This window comes from Helicoverpa armigera, chromosome 25, assembly GCF_030705265.1.
Source record: "Helicoverpa armigera isolate CAAS_96S chromosome 25, ASM3070526v1, whole genome shotgun sequence".
NCBI classification, from domain to species: Eukaryota; Metazoa; Arthropoda; class Insecta; order Lepidoptera; family Noctuidae; genus Helicoverpa; species Helicoverpa armigera.
Window position 1 is genome coordinate 9237255 of NC_087144.1, and position 15733 is coordinate 9252987.

General features: G+C 37.2%; 2 protein-coding genes across 3 annotated transcripts in view; one reads left to right on the top strand and one right to left on the bottom strand.

Annotated features, from left to right (window-relative positions):
* Dnalig1 (DNA ligase 1) overlaps window positions 1-15733 on the top strand; it is a 362733-nt gene that overhangs the window by 180725 nt on the left and 166275 nt on the right. The window lies entirely within an intron of this gene.
* Window positions 1-15733, bottom strand: part of LOC110376650 (uncharacterized) — a 223185-nt gene that overhangs the window by 90963 nt on the left and 116489 nt on the right. The window lies entirely within an intron of this gene.

Here is a 15733-nt window from a genome sequence, read left to right on the forward strand (position 1 = left end):
AGCCCTTTCGAAGCAGGATAAACGAGAACTTTTTTGTTTTATAATAACAACGCCCACATAAACCAATTTTTCTTTTGAACTTCGTAGATTCAGAAACCGAACGCTTATTATGGTAAAAAGGAAATATTTTTGTTTAGGGGACAAACAACCCCTTATGATTCGAAAATTACTGAACTGATTTGAAGAAGTCTTTCATTGTTGGGAAGCTGGACTATCCCCGAGTAACATAGACTGTTTTTTATCCAGGTACGGTAGTAGGGTAGTAGTTCCCACGGGACGCGGGTGAAACCCCGGGTAACAGCTAGTATGTTTTATAAACAGAGGTTTTTTATGGAAAATCACAGGGTCGTCATAAAATTGAACACCTGTGCGTGACCGGTGGGTTATGGTGCTATAAACCATGGTAATCAAATATAAATCATGATGTTTCAACGTGCTGGAGTCACATTGCCATTATATTGACTTACCATGAACTTGAACCTATGGATTGTTAATGATGAGCAACATTTAACTTGTTTTAATCTAGTCATTAAACGTGTTCTAATATAAATTAAAAAGGTAAAAACAGATCCCTATGGATGATAAAATAACGTGAAATTTTCATTTTCAATCAAAAAAATATGGCATAAAACGCAATCCACGCCCAAACGAGAGAAACAGTGTAAAAACTTTTTCATATTTTTTCCAACAACTTTGAAGTGTAACTGTAGTTGACACTTACTGCACTATTGACATCTAAATAAATATGGAAAAGTATTTTCAGTTTTCATAACAAGCGTCCAATTAAGAGTTTTAATTAAGATGTATCTCGACAATATCAACAAGTAATATCCTAGCGCCGACGATCACATATAAATGGTACACAGTGCAGGAATACGTAGTAAAACAACTGACTGGCAGATGTCAGCAAAAAATAAAAGGACTTGTACTCAAATATCGTTATGAATCTGACACTATGGCTGAAGGTCTGACGGTTTCAATTTGATAAAGATAATTATTCGTTTTACTTTTAAATCGCTACTTAAGTCTCGTAATATGGACCTTAACGCATTATTTAGGATAACGACATTATTCAAAAGCTCTAGTGTCAGTATTTTCTCAAATATGCTGGAGAGAAATGCCAAACTTGGCTGCTTTGTATTATAAAAAAATAACACAGGCTTTTCAGCCTAACATGGGCATATCTATACTCAATTTCTTCATTGCATCCCATATTTACGATACATCAGTTTGGCAGGTAACAATGTGGACTGTGTAGGACAACTAAATATCTCTGATTAACTTGCTAAGTTATACAACCTAAGTTATATCATCTGTACCTAATACGGTTATTGAGTGTGAAATAAGTCTGAGTGAATGAAGCTGTGGTTATGTTCGATATACGAGACAAGATCAAAAATTTTCAAGCACATCATAAACTAGTCTTTCTGCAACAACTTTACACTGCCACTATAGAAGAGCGACGCTCAGCCGAGTGACCCAGTTAGCGCGATCGATGCGGGTCAACGATCTCGCTGACTCACCACCAGTTTGGGTGACGTTGGACAGCTGCCAGCACTGCTGGATAATCCACTGCCTTTAAACATACCTGATATTAGATACTAAACAGGTACCTCGACGTTCAAAGAGGTAGATAGATATTCTTTATTAGGTACACCAATTTTACATTTTAGATCTTAATCTAGTTAAAGTAGGTGACGTAATGGGCGGTCTTATCGCTAAGAGCGATCTCTTCCAGACAACCTTAGGATGGATTGAGACGAGAAGGAAAAGATTATACGGTAGGCAGTTAGGCAATATGTACACTTGCTCCTGCAGTTTGCGTAAATATCGACATATCTAATACTTAATGTCCATGTCAAGACACCTTTTTCACACACGGCCAGTTAGCCCTGTGGTAAGTTATAAATTAACTTGTGTTATGGGTGCTAACACAACTGATAATCTACATATAGCTACATATATACATATTATAACAGCCAGACCACGGCCAACAAGCGTGCTCATCACACAAATGCCGGATGGACCAGGCATCGAACGGGACCTCAGGTTCGGGAGTCCGGCATGGTGACCATTGCGCCATCGAGGTCGGTCAAATGAAAGTGAGTTATATAATGTGGGTAAATTATGTAGTTTAAGTTCAAAGCATTTATTTGCGTGAAAACCTTCGTGAATTGCTTTCAGGAAACTAGTAGCAAAGTCGGGCTCATTCTGATTACTGAGTCATGCTATTGAGTTTACGTTTTACTGAATGAATATCAGAGTGAATAAGAAATAAGTGACCTGAGATACTGAAGAAATACAATATGTATTTCTTTAATAGAATGGTCGACCTTTTTGTCTGAGATCCTCGATTTAATACATAAGGGAACTGTATGTATGCAGAAGCGCCATACAGTCTTAATTTGGCACCAACGATTGAATTAAATGTATTAAGTTGTTGACAAGCTTTAAAGCATAATCGTAAGCACGTCACATAATTTAAATAAATAAATAAATAATATGTCTCCCTAGGTTGAAGATGAGCTGAAGGAGATGGGGCTGATTAACAATCATATGGTAAGACCCACTGTAAGTTTATACCACAGAAGACAATCCTACCTAAAATGGAGACTAACTTCAGCACATGGTTTAACCAGTAATACGTGGGGACTACTTTGTGCACTTGGATAAAAAATAGCTTATAGCCTTTCTTGATAAATGGACAAGTCTCACACCTATTAATATTTTTTCGAAGATCAGTAGTTCCTTCGATTAACACGTTCAAACAAACAAACTTATCTATCTGCTTTATTATAATGGACCGTAACAACAAAAAGAAACACTCATATTACATATTTATAAATTCCAAAATAACCCCATTACCAGTACACTTTTGTGACTTAACCCATTAAACCCTTACAGCTCAATATAACCACCAACCAATGAGTAACACCATCAGTATTGATCTAAACGGAGCACAGCTGAAGTCCAGACGCAGACAGGCAAGTGACCCAGATAGTGAACGAGGCATGACCTCGCGTGACCTCTAGCAAGGATTCTTGATACACGTGGTCGCTTTGTTAAGTAATAAGTGTTTGGATAATGGCTTAAGGCTTTATTTAGCTTTCAGTAGCTATAGTATTTTTGGTGACGCTTATTTGACTGGGTTTTCGAGAAGAGAAGTCATTTTAATGGAAAAAATAGTTGGGTAAGTAGCATAACTGCCTGGCAATATTATTAGATAACTAATAAGTTTATTAAGTTGCCCAAAATAAAATAAACTACGAATATAAAAAAGAAATCTCATTCTTCGTAAAACATCTCTTCCTCGTCTCCCAAATTACCAAAATCAGATACAAAAACACCTTCCAACAAAAATACACAATTTTATTCTCTATTCAACAGCTAGATACAAAATCAAAGGCACCACGGCCTCTGACACAGCTGAACCAAAAAAAGATATCAAACTCCGTGTAAAAATAAAGGATGATGGGCAATTTTGTATGAACCCTGGCCTGATAACCAATAAAGTTCTAATGTATATTATATTATTGCTTATACCCTACAGTTACTGAAATCAAACAGTTCATGTCAAGAATCGACCGGAAATAAGTACAGTCGGGCAGAAAAGAGTTATACTTTTTGCACCTATTTTTTTTAGTTAAAATAAAATCTATAGTAGAAAAATTCATTGTATGATGTATTTTCGTCAACTTATCACTTATTGAAATAAGCCTAGGGTACACTATCAATAAAAATCGGTCTTAACTAGGCATAATTGTTTTAATAGCAAAACAAAACATTAAAACTTTTACTTCTACCACCGTATACTATTTCCATTATTGGAGATAGCATTTCCTCGTTCTGCGGCACCAGGATAGTCGGCCCTGGGTTGTCGAATTATTAGAAAAGTAGCGACCCACCCCAGCTTCGCGCGGGAAAACGGTATTTCCTCACTATTTAACTGATGTTATTACACATACAAACCTTCCTCTTCAGTCACTCCATCTTTGAATATAATAATATATTATACCTAACCTAACCTAAACTCCTAGCTTTGTCCACATGGATGATACAAATGGGGCGAAATAGCCGCGAAACGCTTCGAGAAAAGGATGGTACGGCCGTGCCCGCTTGGCTCAGACTTGACTGGGGCACTGTTGTGCCCCCAGATATTAAAAAACCGTATCAAAATCCGTTGCGTAGTTTGGAAGAGTTAAGCTTTCAAAGGGACATAGGAATATAATGACTGAAAAAGCGACTTTGTTTTATACTATTAAGTGATACACAAATAGTAGATAACCAAACGGGTGGTCAGGACCGCAAGGATACATGAGGGGTTCACTCAGTAGAATAAAGTTATTTAAGTTGTTTGTCAGCTTTCACAGAGTTCTCATCATATGGCACATCAGGCTTGTTAGCCAGGACAGTTGACAGTCATTGGTGATGATAAATTGATGCCAGCACACCTCCAATTCCACAGGATTGTATTTCAAAGCAAGATGTATTATCCTGGCCATTAGATGATGTCTGTGCAATTGGGCACACTTGCTTAACTGAACTGATTTGAAAAATCTTTCAGTGGTGGAAAAGCTACTTACGTTATTTATAATAAGAAGATAGGGTTTCTTTATATAACATACGTGCCAAAGTGGTTTAATTCCATAGGCAGTCGTAGGCAGTCGTAGACTGATATCTTTTTTCCCCAGTGGTTAAAAATGTTCCACCCATAACAAAAATTGAAGTTAATGAATTGAAGGAACGGCGGAATACGTACACCTGACTTTGTGAATACTAACTGTTATTTTTTTTATATGGACACATGCACCTTCTGTGACACTTCCTGACTGATATTGACAATAATATAATGCACTGCTCCCAAACTAAATGTAGTGTTTAAAATCCATAGCTGTCCTACGCTATCAAGTGTCATATCTTCGTTCTCCGGTGGTTTACAATATTTTGCCCGTAATAAAAAATGAAGCTTAGGATATAAGCTATCATTTGATATACAAACGGTTTTCATTGGTTATGCCGGTTAGACTCTCCAGAACGGCGAAATACGTACACCATACGTTGTAAATACTACCTGCTAAATATTTTTTTTTTTTTCAATAAAATTGGAAAATATGAGCACAGACACCTTCTGTGACTCGTTCTGACAATTATTGACAATAATAATGCACTTAAACATCCGTCCCATACAAAATATGTAGTGTTTCAAGCCCATAGGCTGTCCTATGCTATCAAGTGTCATATCTTCGTTCTCCGGTGGCTTACAGTGTTTTGCCCATAATAAAAAATGAAGCTGAGGGTATAAGCTATCATTTGATATATAAACGGTTTTTATTGGTTTTGCCGGTTAGACTCACCAGAACGGCGAAATACGTACACCATACGTTGTAAATACTACCTGCTAAATAATCTTTTTTTTTCAATAAAATTGGAAAATATGGGTACAGACACCTTCTGTGACTCGTTCTGATAATTATTGACAATAATAATGCACTTAAACATCCCTCCCATACTCAATGAAGTGGTTCAAGTCCACGGGCTGTCCTATGCTATCAGGTGTTGTATCTTCGTTCTCCGGTGGTTTACAATGTTTTGCCCATAATAAAAAATGAAGCTTAGGGTATAAGCTATCATTTGATATGCGAATGGTTTTTATTGGATATACCGGCCAATTTTACCCATCATCCTTTCCCGCTGACATTTACTGAAAATAATCTTTATTACATCAAAAAGCAATAAATGAATCCCCTGTGAAAGGCAGCACCCAATGAAATAGCCATAAATATGATTAAAACATCTATTAAAAGGTAATGATATCATGGAGGTATAACTGTATGGCTCAGTGGTTAAAACCAGCCTCGTAAGTATGGGTTCGATTCCAGGATCAAGTACCTATGTAACTTTAAGAACACGTTTGTACTTTTTAAGTGTACCTTAGACACCAAGTTTTACCTATATTATGTAGCTAAAGAGTTTGTATGTTTGCTGAACGCGATAATCTCAGGAATTGCTGGTCCGATTAGAAACAATATTTCAGTGTTAGATAGCCCATTTATCGAGAAAGACTACTTTTTATCCGAGTTCGTGCAAAACAAGCGTGGTAATCAACGCTCATTCCTTCTCTATATAAGAAGAAGCACACTAAAAAAGGTTAAGAAGGTTGTAAAGGCTGAGTTAGTATGACGTCACTATAATTAATTCTACCGCAGTTCGGAACCGCTTCGCCGCGGTAATACCTCATTCTGGCGGCGTTTAGCCGACTTCAACCAACTCATCATCATTTATATTGGTTTCGGAACGAGATGGAATACGTTTAGTAGCACAGTCTCGTGTGATATTTTAGTAGGATTCAAGTTAGTTTCAGATTGTGTAGACAATCTTTAATAGCTCTTGTATTGGTGAAAAAGAAATACAAATAGTGGACTATAATAAAAAAAAACCATGACTATATAAGAGGAGGTTTGAAACAACAAAGACGGTAACAGAAAAGCTGCGTGGAAACCAACTGTCATGGTACGGGCATGTGATGCGGAGTAATGAGAGTCATATTGTGAAGAGGGTTTGGGCATAAACTTGGACGGATATAGTGGTAGAGGATGATCGAAGAACTGATGGTCGGATTTATGAATGTTACTCATGAGATGACGACAGATAGAAGAGTATAGAAGGAGAAAACATGCTGTGCGGACCCCAAATAAATCTGGCATAAGAGCAGGAGGATAAATATAGTTTCAAAGGACTATTCTCTGTCCTTCTAACTGTCGGTCTAAACCTTTCATCATGTTTAGTTTTTCAATGACCTTTTTTAGGTGACCCGTACTAAGTAGATAAGTATAATAGCTTCTGAACAAAAAGGTATCATTTTCATTGTAGAAAGGTCTAAGCTAAGTTTAAAAGATAAGCGCATTATGCAAAGCTGTATTCTAAGCCAAAAGATAACATATCTAGTACCTGGCTTACACATAGCGTAGTATATACACTCAGCGGCACGGAATTTGGCCCAAACAAACACAAGTAGATATCAGACCAGATAGCCGTTGTAAATTCTAATTTCATATGACATATTGTCAGTAATTTCGTAATTGTTAATTAAAATACAGAAAAATGTGTGTCTGTTTAACTTTTATAACACTAGAAACAGATTTCGTTGTTGGAACACAGAGCAGAAAGTTAAGTTTAAATTCAGATAGAAATTGCCGAAGTACTAAGCACGTTCCAAAAAAAAATAATGATTATGATCGTTTTTTGTTTCTCTTTTATTCACAATTTGATCTGAAAATTACCCTTACTGCAGCTCAAGTTGCTCAAGTAGTGTTGCTAAGACGTCAAGGGCGTACGCAGCGGAAGATGGTTGAAACTTTAAGTGCACCGCGTACAAGTTAAAGATATGCATAGAAAATGTATGACCAGACTGGCCTTTACACAAGAAGACCAGAAAGTGGGGAGGTAAGGTGTTCGTCGGCGCTCTACGACTGATTTATCGTACGTGCAATAATGAAAAATCGGTTTCTCACTGCGTTAGAGATACGCCAGCCTTTACAAACAGCAAGAGCAGTCAACGTCCGTAAGCACACAATAAGAAGAAGGATGAAGGAACGGGATCTGCGTGCCCGAAGACCAACTCGAGGCCCGGAACTTCTCCCGCACCATCGCATAGCCAGACTTAGGTTTGCAAGAGAACATGAAAATTGGACGCATGACCAATGGAGTAAAATTTTATGGACCGATGAATGCAGAGTCGTCTTAAGAGCTCCAGACGGCCGTGAATGTGAATGGAGAAAGCGCGGAGAATGGTTTCTTCCCACCACTACCAAGCAAACAGTCGGTTTTCATGGTGGGTCCATCTTGGTTTGGCGAGGCATAAGTTCAGAAGCCCGTACTGAATTATTGGTTGTCGAAAGTCGTCTGACAACAGTGCGGTATATTGAAGAGATCCTTCAAATCATGTTTTACCCTGTCAGGGATTCATAGTAAGTGAAGAATTTCGTTTAATGCAGGACAATGCTCGACCTCACACAGCTCTTTGCATAATCGATTACTTGTTCGAGGTCGGTATTCAAAAATTGGACTGGCCTGCAAGAAACCCAGCCATGAATCCTGTTGGACATGTCTGGAACATGCTTAAAAAACAGGTCCGAGCAAGTCGTAACCCACCACGAACTCTCAGTGAACTGAAAACCGCGCTGGTAGCTGCCCGTGAGGAGATCTCTCAGGTGGAGATAAAAAACATCATCCAGAGCATGCCAGATCGTATGCAGGCAGTCATCAGATCAAGAGGAAGAAACACCCATTCTTAAAATTCGATAACTTTCTGTTTTGTTAAAAATGTTGAATTTAAAAGTTTATGGTGATTATTGCGGTAAAGGACTCTGTTTTGTAACTCAATGAAACTTAATGAAAATCCTCACAATTCTGTTGTTTGTTAGTCATTTTCTTTTGGAAAATTAGTAAATTAAACAATTTTAAAATAAAAATTCCGATTTTTCATTTAAATAATGGTTATAAGGCCCAAATGTGCTTGGGCCAGATTCCGTGCCGCTGAGTGTAAATACATATATAGTATGTAAGTTGAACGAGTGCCAAGATTGTGCTCCAAATCCTTTTAACGAGCGCTTAGACGCGGTTTGTGCAAATGTACCGTCTACCACCGATTATGGCGACAAAACTGTCTATTTGTATGTAAGTCTGGGGTGAATATTTTAATGCACTACCGAGTTCAAAAACGAGGTTCTCAATTCGGAAGTGGAAGTGAGTTCGTTTTTCCAAACAAGACAATATATTCTAAATCAAAAGCCACGTTAATGTCGGTCCTGCGCCTGAGCTCTCTTCGGTGGTGTCGGATTGCCATCCCATCAAGCTGAGAGTGACGGAATAGTGAGTGCACTTGTGTCTGCACAAATGCTTGTGCACTATAATTTCGGTATATTAGAACAGCCGCCATGACCGAAATCGGCCTTAAACTCCATTATTATTGCTCCCGCATCTCTAATAGACTGGATAGATAAGAGAGCCTACCAAACGTGACAAATGCATCTATTTACCCAACACAAGCACCAAACTTCCTACCCTCAAAGTATTGATACCCAGTGTCCCTCACCAACGCGAGCCATAGGTTCACAGAAGCGCAGACGCGTCTCTTGACCCACTTCGAGTAATGGCGACAGTTTCGACCTATCGCGACCTCACACATAGATCAGTGAGGTCATAGAGGTGACGGGTCAGTTAAATGCAAAAGGTCAGTTTTCGGGATGTTGTGGAGTTGAAATGGCTTGGGGATTAAACTGTTTTATTCATAAAATATGTAAATGTTTCACTGGTCAGTGTACCAAAGTTCCCGGTCTCATAGAAACTACCTCACGCTCCTATACAAAAGTAGACTATACACTATAGTCCTTGATAAATAGGCTAATCTAACAGAGAAATCAATGTTTAATTCGGAGCAATAGTTCTTGAGATTACTGCGATCAATCAAACAAACTCTTTAGCTTATATTCAAGCTCTCTTGCCATTTTAAAACTCAAAACAATTGAAATAATATAACCATCTGAAACTGTACTAGGAATTCATCGAAGCATGGACTAATACAGACTAATACTGTATCTCAAAGGCTTAAGCCTCCATTGCCTAGCAACGCAGGTACACTTGAGTGATCAGCAACAAGAACACCTGGATGTGTTCAGTACAAGGTACACTGCCTGACAATCTATTGTCCTGACAGAATTGCTATTGTCAGGACAACGTTAGGACGTTAAATGGCTTTTGACTTTAAATACTGGGAAACATCAAAGGTTGCTATAGTATTAATTTAATATTGCGCAGACTAGAAATAGCAAGTCTATTTAAAGATATATGAGTATTTTGGTTTCAAGAGAAAGTAATTAGTATTGTCTAAAATTAAATGACATTTAATTAAAGTAATAATTTCTTACCAGACACTTAAAAAAATAAGTGGTGAGTTTGTAACAAGTAACAATGTTTAGTATGGTCAAGTTGGTGGTCACAAGTTCTACAATTAATGCTGATATACGGCTCAACTCACGTCTAATAAATAACATAGGTCCATAAACAAAATTAACGACTCGCAATTTCATGTACATACCTACCTCAAATTATTTTTAATAAGTACCAAAAATACACTCCTTAACCCAGTGTGATTATACCACGACGAACGTGCAAAACTTCAAAAACATAAAAGGGTTAAAAAACCCTAAAAAAATCTGTGCGTCACGTCCCGTACGTGGGCGTATATTCTCTTATCAAAATGGTACCTTACCGAAGGGTCCGCGGCTGTTAACTGCTAAGATAGCGAATGGAGTACGCACACACATGCAGTGGGTTTTCCTTATTGTAAGGTTAGCTGGGAAAAATGTGTAGCAATATATAAGCTGTAATTTTGTAGACGCGTTTAGAATAGTAATGTATGAACAACATGCGGTTTGAGTGAACCCTGTGAGTATTTTTTGTTAAGTTTAAAGAACATGTAATTTAGTTTCTTATGATCATTATTGCACCACATATCTTAACATTAAGCATCTAATGACATTTTTAAGGTGTCTACACACCAAAGCCGCTGATGCCGGCGGCACAGCCCGGCGGCCCAAGCCGCCGGCCGTATTTTGTACAATCTTGCCGCATGATTGTACAAAATACACCTTGCACCAAATCAATGATCAAATGATTGCACCTTTACATAGGTACCTTACTATTTAATTAAATTGTGTACTATTTATACCTTTAGTTAATGCAATATCTCGATTTAGATACAATAAATTTAGTATCTATCCTTCAGTGAACTCGGATTCAATAGGATGATGACAATTATGAATTGGACTTTAAAAGAACCACAACCTTCCTGTACGTTAGCACTCCATGTACAACTTCTCAGTGGTTTGGTAGGCAAAGGGTTACCCAGTAGCGGCAGCAGGGTTAACCGTGGCTTATCTGTGGCTGTAACAATCGTATTCAGTGGATATGCTCGGCTCTTGTCATTTCTTTGTGTTGAGGTTTGGGTATAAAGGAAATACCGATTACCCTGCGTCTGCCAGGAAAGGTACGTAGAGATTTTTTCAATATTATGACTATATTTCCTTTTTAAAGGTACACAATGTTATAAAAATCTTTGTTTGTAGTCATCACAGACTTAATATTTTACTATGAACACATGACTAAAATAGGTTTTCTACATAATTGAAACGATCTAAAACAGTCACCAATATTTAATATTTTATTTAACTTATCAATGTGACTTTAACTTTACAAAAAACCGGCCAAGTGCGAGTCGGACTCGTGCACGAAGGGTTCCGTAAATTACAGTTAAATCAACCTATCTCAAAAACTATAAGAGATACTTTGATCAAACCAAAAATCGTTGAAAGAGTTAATTAGCATGCATCACCTCTATTTTTTTTAGAATTTTATACCCCGTAGTTATAAAAATAGAGGGGGGGGGGACATACTTTTTACGACTTTGAGAGCTGATATCTCAAAAACCGTTCACTTTAAGAAAAATGTTTTTTAGAAAACTTTATATCATTTTAAAAGACCTTTCCATTGATACCCCACACGGGTATGTACATCGAAAAAAAAAATTTCATCCCTCAGTTACATGTATGGGGGGCCCCACCCCCAATTCTTTTTTTTACTATTTAGTGTCATATTTTTGTAGCGGTTCATACAACACATATTCCCATCAAATTTCATCACTGTAGTACTTATAGTTTCCGAGTAAATCGGCTGTGACAGACGGACAGACGGACAGACGGACATGACGAAACTATAAGGGTTCCGTTTTTGCCATTTTGGCTACGGAACCCTAAAAATAGGTACTTACTACCTAACCTGTAAGTCCAAATCAAATTATAAATTAACAACTGACTGACTTCAACATGTCTAGATGAAAATGTTCAAATTAATGCCTTTTTTTAGCTACACATAGAAATATTTATCGCTGCTGGTCTGACCTCACAAGGGCGGTAGACGCTCCAATGAACTCCGAGGGAGATTACGTCACTGTAATGCATCTATATATTACTGAAATTTCATTCAATTATGTCACGCTTAATGAGGTTAGGAGTTTAATGTATGTGTGGTTTTAATTTATTTACATTAATGGGACTTGAAGAACTTTTGTACAAAGGTATATTTGAGCTGAAGTAATAAATTAATGACTTTGAAACATTTTGAAGCCAATAAGAGTAATGTATTACTTGAAAACTAACTACATATGTATTTACAAATATAATGTACTTGTTTAAGTATATAGAAGTTTATAACAGTAAGTTTCGGAGACCTATTTCTACAAATTCGTTCTCTTGATATTGTCAAAATTCAGGCCTGGTTTCATAAAAATTATGGACAATCATGAAGATAATGACGTTTTTACGCACCCAATAATCAAGAAACCGTGAAAAAAAACAGCTACAATAAAATAATATTTCGAATTTCACCGTCAATTCCAGCCAGGGACTTTCAAAAAGAAAAAAAAAGAGAAATTTCAAGTGTATTCCATATTCAAATACATTTGGGCAGAGCCAGCCGCAAGGGCTCTTGACGAGGGTACCCTCATAATCGTAATTGGGGCCCTGCCTTATCTGCCGACGGTACCCTGCTGTCAACGGTACCTATTGGCTGAATAGTTGCGTTGTTATAATTTGGGAAGATATTTTAATTGTGGGTTGTTTGTGTAAGGAGAGAATGTGAAGGTTGTCTCAACGGTTTAAGTGACTTACTTCAGGCAAGTTTTTTATGCATAGTTTTCTTTCAAGATACGAGTAAAACCGCGCTGAAATGGATACCTAAGTGGGTAAGTTCATTATTTATATTTTTTGTTATTTCTAGTGTCAATACAAGCAATACACCTTCACTACATTTTGCCTTAAGCACTCCATTTTTCAGTATACACAATATATGCTCATCAATCATCCTTGCTAATGCACTCTTCAAGAAAATATAACAACACAACACAAATTCACAAAACTTTGCAGCATGTACACTGTACCCACAAAACAAACTGTGTAGATACAGTCACCCTCAAAAATTAAATATCTAAAATTGTTATTTTCCGCGGTTTTGCCCGCGTCTTGGGGGAACCACTTCCCAAACCGGAATAAATTATACCTATGTTACTCGAGAAGAGTGTAGCTTTCCAACACTGAACGAATTTTTCACATCGGTTTGGTAGTTTCTGAGCCTTTATAAACAAACAGTATACATATAGGTATGTAGGTATTTACAGTCGCCCACAAAACGTAGTGTCTAATAACTAGACAAAGACATTGAAGTAGTATAATCTGTTGGAGAGCTCTCTTCATAAATAAAACACTACACGAGCACTAAATACCCCGGATCCGCCGGAAAATGGCGGCGAGGCTCGGATGTGACGTCACGCTCATTACTGACGTCACCGGAAATGGGGGAATCGGGGGACAAAAGGGAACTGTATTAACGCTGCGGGGTCTGACCAATTGGGGGACTGTATTTTTGGATTTTTTCTTTTGTTTTATTTTTGTATTGTTGTTGTTAATGAAGAAGAAAGTTATTTACTTTTGTTTGTGAAGATTATTTCGTCAGCTGCGCGAAACTTTATTTGTGAGTCAGCTTAATTGCGTGGCTAAAATGATGAGTAATGCTTTTTGTATTTCTTTGAAAAGTTATATTTAGTTTTGGTTAACGTGTTAATGGTTTAGGTGTGCGTGTATATACCTACTTATATAACAAAGCTAACGAGTTTGTTTGTGTATATGTATGTTTACTTGAACGGGCTAATCTCAGGAATCAATCAGGGTCCGATTTCCAAAAATATTTCAGTATAAGAAACTCCATTTATCGAGGGCCATAAGTTACTTTCAATCTGAGTAGTAAGATACAAGAACAAAGTAAATATAATCAAATTGAATGGCAAAATACATGCACTACAATGCATGCTCCTATGTATTATTACATTATTATTTAAACAATCAAGCATATACCTAATATGTACAACATGAATAAAATATTCACACGTCTACAATATGCAATAACAGCACTAACTACCCCACGTCAATAATTAATAATCCCTATACTCCTAATCTCCCTCATCAGTTGACCAAATTCATCCGTTCCTGGAAGCTGCATCATCACCTGGTGAAATGTTAATGATGTCCACGAGGCTTGCATTATTGATGCCAAGACGACTGGAAGCTTCCAGGACGTTCCATTTGTAGCTGTACCGAAGAGACTGTTCTATTTGGAGTGTGTTAACTTTGGGAACATTGGGATCAGGAGTTAAGTTAAAAGGTGGGTTTAGCCTTAGAAGGAGTGTGAATATTTTTTTCGCTCTGAATAATGTTAGACGGAGTGTAAAGTTTTTGTCAAATACTTTTTACGGTCCGAAGTATAATAAATAATCTTGTAGTTATATCAGCCTTTTTACCGTCCCACTGCTAGGTACATAGAAGGCTCCTCTTACATGGAGAAGGCTTAAGCGTTAGTCACCGCGCTCGCTCACCCAATAACAAAATAAACTACATGACACAACCAGCTATGAAAACATGAAATATGTGACTTTATATGACTCACATAGCATATTAGGTACTGCATTAAGCATATTAAATTACCTCGAAGCAAGTGAGGGACTGCACCAGTCGCAAATAAACTCCACTTGTCATGTTTACCTACCAGTTATTTGTAAAACCAATATCAAATAGCTGGCAATGCCTACAAAGGATGCGCTTTTGTTTATTAGATTGGTTGATAATATTTTTAAACTGCACTAAAGTCATGTTTACTAGTTATGTGTAAAACCAATATCATGTAGCTGGTCACGCCCATAAACGATGAGCTTTTGTTTAAAAAAAAGTATGAAACATTGTGAGTATGTAGGTAAAAGGTTCTATATGCTAGATTTGCATAAAGAGGTGTGCCTTTTAACTCGCGTCAGAAGTTCGGAGAACTTTTTATGTTTCTGTGAATCATGACTACAAAGTATTGGCAGAAAATAAAATGAATGCATTTTTAAACCAACTTTTAGTTTTCCGATACTCTACATATAGTATGAACTACACTCTACTGTACCATTCCTACTCTATACTTAGTATCAGTTAGTTTTATATTGCAGTAGGGAGTGATGATGATAATTTCCATCCACTAAGAACTATGGAACAGTCCGGTAAATCACAATAGTCTTGTCACACCTGTAAATACCTTAACAAGTAAACAAATATTTTGAGTTTATCTATGGACCTGCACATACTTAAGTGTTACACTACTAAAAACTTCAGGGTTTTAGCATACCTATTTCTGTATCTACAAACATATAACCTTACCATTTCATCCCGCACTAAAACGTACGTATACCCGTACCCAATACCTACATATACCTAGTGTGACGCCTAGGCTGTCGTTTATCGTAATCTATCATAGTTTGTCGCTCGTATCAGAGGTGAGCCGCGTCATTACCGGAACATCAATCAGTAGGCAGACGGTTGAATTACGGTTAAATACTCATAGTACTCATATCGGTGCAGATTTGAAGGTATATGTATCCAGAACATAAAGTAAATAGACTTTAGTCCAGTCTAATACTTATTAGGTGATTAACTACCTACTTTTTAACCGTCGTCCCAAAAAAGGAGGAGGTTTTCAGTTCAAAGGATTTTTTATTTTTTGTATTCTCGTTTTACGACGATATAATAAAATATGCTTTTGGGTATTTCTATTACAAAGGTGTTAATTATGTTTGTTAAATATGCGATTTAAA